The following is an 8,169-nucleotide window of genomic DNA, read 5'->3' on the forward strand; positions in this document are numbered from 1 at the left end:
AACTAACTCCCCTCCCCCACACACCCAATTCTCTGGGATGGTCACTTCACCCCTCCCCCCCACCGCGTGGTTAACAGCGGGGAATATTTCTGTTCAGCAGAGCAGGAAGGGGCACCTCTGAATGTCCCCTTAATAAAATTGCCCCATTTCAACCAGGTGACCGTGAATGATATCACTCTCCTGAGGATAACAAAGAGCGATAAGGAATGGATCTTGTCTGCATGCCAACAAACACCGGGACCATACGCTGCCATGCTTTGTTATGCAATGATTCCAGACTACGTGCTACTTGCCTGGCGTGGTAAAGTGTCCTACCATGGCGGACGGGATAAGGCAGCCCTCCCCAGAAACCTTTTGCAAAGGCTTTGGGAGTACATGAAGGAGAGCTTTCTGGAGATGTCCCTGGAGGATTTCCGCTCCATCCCCATACACGTTAACAGACTTTTCCAGTAGCTGTACTGGCCGCGATTGCCAGGGCAAATTAATCATTAATCATTAAACACGCTTGTTTTTAAACCATGTGTAATATTTACAAAGGTACACTCACCAGAGGTCCCCTGTGTGCCCACAGGGTCTTGGGTGAGTTCGGGGGTTACTGGTTCCAGGTCCAGGGTGATAAACATATCCTGGCTGTTGGGGAAACTGGTTTCTCCGCTTCCTTGCTGCTGTGAGCTATCTATGTTCTCTCCATCCTCATCTTCCTCGTCCGCCGAACCCGCTTCCCTGTGTCTTTCTCCAGCGAGGGACTCATAGCACACGCTTGGGCTAGTGGTGGCTGCACCCCCTAGAATGGCATGCAGCTCCGCGTAGTAGCGGCATGTTTGCGGCTCAGCCCCGGACCTTCCGTTTGCGTCTCTGGCTTTGTGGTAGGCTTGCCTTAGCTCCTTAATTTTCACGCGGCACTGCTGTGCGTCCCTGTTATGGCCTCTGTCCTTCATGGCCTTGGAGACCTTTTCTAATATTTTGCCATTTCTTTTACTGCTTCGGAGTTCAGCCAGCACTGATTCATCTCCCCAGATGGCGATCAGATCCCGTACCTCCCGTTCGGTCCAGGCTGGAGCTCTTTTGCGATCCTGGGACTGGGACTCCATCACGGTTACCTGTGCTGATGAGCTCTGCATGGTCACCTGTGCTCTCCACGCTGAGCAAACAGGAAATGAAATTCAAACGTTCGCGGGGCTTTTCCTGTCTACCTGGCCAGTGCATCTGAGATGAGAGTGCTGTCCAGAGCGGTCACAATGAAGCACTGTGGGATAGCTCCCGGAGGCCAATAATGTCGAATTCCGTTCACACTAACCCAATTCCGACCCCCTAAGGCCGATTTTATCGCTAATCCCCTCGTCGAGGTGGTGTAAAGAAACCGGTTTAAAGGGCCCTTTAAGTCGAAAGAAAGGGCTTCGTCGTGTAAACGTGTCCAGGCTTAAGTCGATTTAACGCGGCTAAAGTCGACCTAAACTCGTAGTGTAGACCAGGCCTCACAGTGGGGTCTCCTGCTTCCACTCTCACAGCTTTCAGACAGGTGCTGGGAGAGGGATGGTGCAGCATTACTTGTGGTGGGAGCAGCATAAAAAAATAAATAGACTCCTCATGTCAGTTACAGAAACCACAGGCAATACCAAGGGAAACCCAGGGGCAGTTAATTAATACAGTGTACCTAGCACTGTATGCCTAGATAGACAAGTCAATGCTCTCTAGGCAGAACCAATTTGCCAGCAGCCCCTGCTCCTGAGATCAGTGGGATGCTGCTTCTCAGTTCTGCTGCATGGCTCTGGGCTGGCTGTGGTGGGTGCCGAGTCCGCCTGGCTGTCCTCTTTGTGCCCAGCTGGGCTCTCTCCCGCCTTCTCCAGCTGTGGTGCTGGGGCTTCTCAAACTGAGAAGGCCTCACTTCTCTGCTGGGGCTCCTCCTAGCACCCATCCCTCTGTTAGCCATTGGTTCAGCCACAGCCACAAGCTTGTGGAGTGACACCCCCCCCCACACACACACACACACACACAAGCCAATTGTGTTCAGTTCTCCAGTGGCTTTCCAGCATGATGTCTGTCTGCTCCAATAGGAGTCAGACATTCCCTAGCCAATTGCTTGCAGCCTCCCAAGCATTCACAGCCATCCCACCCCCACAACAGGCATTGATAGTCTGTCAGGAACTGAAGGGGTTGGCTCCCTCCCCTCCCCTCCCCCCAGCTAATCAGAGTCTCGGGGGAGGGGGGAAAGCTGTGCACCACCCCCACAGGGGTAGGCTTTGTGAGATGAAATCCAGTGAATATGTCCTGCTTCACAGCAGCACCCAGCAGTTGTGGGGGTCTGAGACACACATGCTACTTTCTGCTGGGAAGCCCTGCTCCCTCCCACCAAAGATGCAGGTAGACAGTCATGCAATCTCAATCACAAAGAATGAGCCCGGTCACCAACAAAGGACTACTACTCACACTGACTTCTGGTGGGAAAATAGAACCAAATTTGAAGGGGGAAAAAAGTGCATTCATCCAATGCAAGAGCACACAGGGCAACATGTGACAAGACTGTCCCGCTACACCGAAATAGAATTTTTCCACATTAAGTCAAAATGAGACAAAAAGAAACAAAGTTGGAACAGATACAAAGCTGACATGAAAATACTCCATTTTGATTTTGAATTAATCCAATATTTTTATTGAAAATTTTGTTGAAATTGACATATTCCTGCAAAACAGTTTTATTTGATGAAACTTCATTTTCCAACAGAAAACTATTTTCTGACCAGCTCTATTTGTAAGTAACAATCCATTAGTGCCTCACTCAGGCTACTCACATCATCCAAGTTACTAGATATATTTTCTTTTGTACTAATTCTGGGCATGCTAACTCCATACCGAGCTAGGTGTTATCAATTCTACTACTATATACTAAAATAAAGAAGACAGCAGACAGGGAAGTTACCTGCTCACCGTTTAGCATTTACTACCCTGAATTGTTATAAATGGGTTGCAGCCTAGGAGAAAACAAAACTAAATATTCTCAGGTCATAAGGCCTTCCAGAAAAATGACCAAAACGTAATTTAAAACACCTACATCTCAGCTAACAACACTAGCAAACAGAATCAGTGATGTGGCCTGTAGGTAGACAGGAGTGAGTCAGATCACTTGTCGGCACCTCAGTCGCCCCATTGTTAAAACTGGGATAAGGATAGTTGCCTCCCTTACAAAATGCTTTGAGATCATTGGCTAAGAGCTAGGTATTACTATTAACAAACAGGGTTTTACCACAGGGACAAATACCTACTAGCTCATATTCAGTGAGAGTTTAGGAAAAGTTTCCTTCCCCACAAAACAAGAGGCTGAAGTTTCCTTCAGACAGAAGCAACAGTGGGTACTAGAGAGGGGTTAAATCCCTCCAGCTGTGGTGACACCACATGGCCAGGTCTTGGGTGAAACAAGGGAGCCTTCAACCATCAACTACTCTGAGTCTTTTGCAACTAACATCAGAGTTAATAAAAAGCAACAGAGGGGAAGAGCAGCTTATTAAGTTCTGGGGAGATTGTCGCCTTCCCACTGACATCTTTCTGAAGGAGAGGTTGATCTCCTGGTTAATAAGGGTTCTTGGCAGCTGGCTCCTCCTCTTTTCTTTATTTTCAAAGAAACAATGAAGACAGGAAAAGCATCAGTTAATTGCAGCTATGGGATATTAAAGACAAACAGAATATTTGCATCCTGTGATGGAATACAACCCTGTATTCACGCCCTACATACTATTTTAATAATCTTTGTACAAGGTATGCCTTGTAAGGTATCATTTGAAAATTCATAATTTGCTGGTCAGTATTTTCCTGATAAAATGTGTGTGGCAGCATTGTATGTGAAGTTATAAGATTCCCCTGTATGATGTTATTAACATGTTCCAAACCCCACAGCCCTGCCCAGGCAGGACTCGGCAAATAGGTCTGTCCTAAACAAAGGAATGTGTGCTTGCCTTAATTTGAATTTAATCAGTAAACAGAGTCAAACAGGAAGGGTAAATAAAAAAGCTCAAACTAGCAGGAAAAAACCTCAACAAGGAACATCCTTCCACATAGACTCTGTCTCCTGGCTCTCAGCTGAAGGGGGGCTGAAACTATAAAAAGGAAGGACAAACACAAGACACCTTGTCTCTCTCTCTCTGCCTTTCCATCATATTCTCAGGACCTGAGTGGGAAAAAAAGGAAACAGACATTGGACTGGGGGAGGGGAAATCCTGACCTGAAGAGTTTGGTCAGTAATCTTGCTGGAAACATGTGGTGAAAAATTTTGCTCGAATCTAATATCATTTGTTAAATTGGGCACGAGGAAGTATTTTCTCTTTATTTTTCTTGTAACCATTTCTGGCTTTTCTGCATCATTACTTGTAAATCCCTTAAAATCTCTTTGTAGTTAAATTTATTTTATTGTTTTATCTAATCCAGTGTGTTTAAATTGAAGTGCCTGGGTAACTGAATTCAAGGTAATAACTTGGTATATTATTTCATTAAAGGAATAACAGACTTAATATATTTGGACTGTCCAGGAGAAGACTGGGCAGTATACAACATACATTTCTGGAGGAAATCTAGGACTGGGAGTGTATTGGAGTCACTCTGCAATAACACCAAATCTGGTGAGAACCAGGATGTTATTGCAGGTTGCAGTTACACAAACATCTGGGAGTGGCCTGCATGCTGGTGGCTAGTTGTGAGCAGTCCAGGTTGGAGACTAAAACAGCAAAGCATTGCAAGAAACCTCAGGTTACAGAGCAGGGGTGACACAGGCCCCCACTGGTCTGGATTGTACCTTTGTAGTCACACATCCCTCAATATTTTTTCTGCATTTCACTGCCATAGTGCCTGCCAGCAACTATCTATTTAATTTAAGACTGAGGCTTCTTTCCAATTATCATCATACATTTAGAAAGGTTTATAACTCAGCTGGACTGCATTTGTCATAGCAATTTTTAGGTCCAGATCCAGAGCAATTTTTCTCAGAGCATTTTATTGTTCATAGTCTCTAGTTTTGAGAGCATAGAACATAAATTAGATGTGTAACTGCAGGGCAGGGACCATTCTCTCTCTCTCATGTTTGGAAATTCCTGACACCCTGGGGCTGATGCAACAAATAAATAGGAAAAAATGATAAAATAAATAATTGGGGTACATAGAAGTGCCTAAAAGATAAGGTTGGCAGCACATGTGTTTCCATTCCCAACGAATCTGGCCTTTATGGCTTGTCTACATGGGAAATTGAAGAGCATAGCAGCAGTAGAACTATTCCACTATAGCTAGACCCACGGGGACACTATTCCTGAATAAAAAGGACTTTATCCCACTATCCCAATTTATGCATCCACACAATACCATCCAGAATCTAGCCCTTGGGTATAATTTATTACAAGTGTCTTACGTGCTTAGAAGCCTAAGTCTGAAAGTCAATGGGCCTTAGGCCCCTAAGTGCCTAAGACTTGCCTATGCTAGAAAGTTGTGCTGTTTTACCTATGCCAGTATAATTAAAGCCACAACCTCCTCTACTGTGAATGCAGTTTTACCAATATAAACCTGCTTGTACTGGTATAGCTAATTACAATTTGGGTAGCAAAATAAGCTGTACCAGTATAAGCACCTTTATACAGGTATAACCCTGCCTACACTAGGGCTTATACTGGTATAAATATTGTTTAAAAAAAACCACACTCCTATACAATAGAGCTTTTCTACTGTTTGACCAGGCCTAAGTCACTTCTGAAAATGGGTCTTTAACTCCTAAGTCATTTAAGTACTTTTCAAAATTTTACCCCTTAAGTTTTAAAACAATTTTCCAAAGTCACTTACATATTATTTTAGCCCTGTTCTCTACAGCATTCTGAAACATGAAACTAGTCTGAGCCTACATTGCCTTGTTTCCTCAAATGCAGCAGTATCATGTCATGTTATTTCTCTGTTCCAAACCTGAGCATTAAACTGGACAAGAGTTTAATAATAACTAATTGCACATGTTAGGCTTATTAGTTCCATACAGCAGAGCTCTGGTACTACCCAATATGCTGTAAACACTATATTCATTTTAATATACTTTGTAACATACCAACAGAAAGGCCAAAAATGCTTCTTCCTTTATGGAAAAGTCCTATAGAATATAATAGAAAATTATATCACTAATGTAGATTTCTATTAGATTGTTGAAAAGCCTGTAGAAAAGAAACATTCTCTATTTAATTCTATGAGTATCTCAAGTGGTATCTATAGATCTCTATTAAATTATTTCAAAACTCTATTGATTTTATTCCTATTAAAGTCTACAGGATTTTGCTATAAGGGCTATCCCATAGAACTACATTCTTTCTTCTCCTCCATTGTACTACGTGTATTCTGTTTGGGTGATGGGAAAGCAGGATGGAAGGTACACTCTAAACTAAACTTTGGTCATTTCATTTACTCCATTTCTCTAATTTCCTTTCCTGATCTGTTTGGTTTTTTTAAGAAACTTACCATCTTTGGGGCAAGGTCTGTCTTTTTGTTCTATGTTCATACTGCACCTCAGATAATAGGGTCCTTGTTCATAACTGAGGCTCCTAAATGCTATGACAGTACAAATAATTTTAATCATCTTGGGGCTGCTGTCTGTGGCAGGGCACGTCTGATTTAAATACAAGATGGAGGGCAATCCACGGCTGACATAAACCCCTTCTACTAGGCAGAGCCTCTGTGTAGTTCTGATGCTGGGGATCTGGAATTAGTTCTGCTAGAGGAAGCACACACACACACACTGTCATAACTATAAAGGGAAGGGTAACAGCTCTCCTGTGTACAGTACTAAAATCCCTCCTGGTCAGAGACTCCAAAATCCTTTTACCTGTAAAGGGTTAAGAAGCTCGGGTAACCTGGCTGACACCTGACCCCAAGGACCAATAAGGGGACAAGATACTTTCAAATCTTGGGGAAAGGCTTTTGTGTGTGTCCTTTGTTTAAGGGGTTGTTCGCTCTTGGGACTGAGAGGGACCAGACATCAATCCAGGTTCTCCCCATCTTTCTAAACAAGTCTCTCTTATTTCAAAATTGTAAGTAAAAGCCAGGCAAGGCGTCTTAGATTTACTTTGTTTTTCTCAACTTGTAAATGTACCTTTTACTAGAGTGCTTATCTTTGTTTGCTATACTTTGAACCTAAGACAGAGGGGGTTCCTCTAAGCTCTTTAAGTTTGATTACCCTGTAAAGTTATTTTCCATACTGATTTTACAGAGATGATTTTTACCTTTTTCTTTAATTAAAAGCCTTCTTTTTAAGAACCTGATTGATTTCTCCTTGTTTTAAGATCCAAGGGGGTTTGGATCTGTATTCACCAGGAGTTGGTGAAAGGAAGGAGGGGGGAAGGGTCAATTTCTCCTTATTTAAGATCCAAGGAGTTTGGATCTGTATTCACCAGGGAATTGGTGAAAGGTTTCTCAAGGCTTCCCAGGGAGGGAATTCTTGAGATGGTGGCAGCAGACCAGAGCTAAGCTGGTAGATAAGCTTAGAAGTTTTCATGCAGGCCCCTACATTTGTACCCTAAAGTTCAAAGTGGGGATACAGCCTTCACACACACACACACACACACACACACACACACACACACACACACACACACACACACACACACACACACTATCTACCTACCTACCTACCTACCTTAGTCTGATACAGCCACCTTGCATACAGACTGCTTTCATCTACCCCCTTGTCCTTTGAGTGAGGTAACCTCATAATCTTTGGAAAAATCACCCACTGTGTGTTGCTCTCTCAGGTTAAGAGAGAATTGAGAGACATTATCATTCACTATGCTCCAGTGTAAATTACAGGGTAACATGCATTCCCACTGTCTTTCCTTCTCCCCACTCCCCTTCCCCATATTTCAATCAAAAGATCAGAAGGGGGGTGTTAACAAGATGGACACAAACTCCTACTCCAGGGGCGGGCAAACTTTTTGCCCTGAGGGCCGCATCAGGTTTCGTAAATTGTATGGAGGGGAGGGGGTCGTGGCCCGGCCCCCACCTCCTATCTACACCCCCCCCAGGACTCCTGCCCCATCCAACCCCTCCCCGTTCCCTGACAGCACTTCTGGGACCCCTGCCCCATCCACACACCCCCGCTCCCTGTCCCCTGACTGCCCCCGGACCCCCGCCGCCCCATCCAACCCCTCCTCTCATTCCTGATGG

Source organism: Emys orbicularis, chromosome 2 (genome assembly GCF_028017835.1).
Source record: "Emys orbicularis isolate rEmyOrb1 chromosome 2, rEmyOrb1.hap1, whole genome shotgun sequence".
Taxonomy (NCBI): domain Eukaryota; kingdom Metazoa; phylum Chordata; order Testudines; family Emydidae; genus Emys; species Emys orbicularis.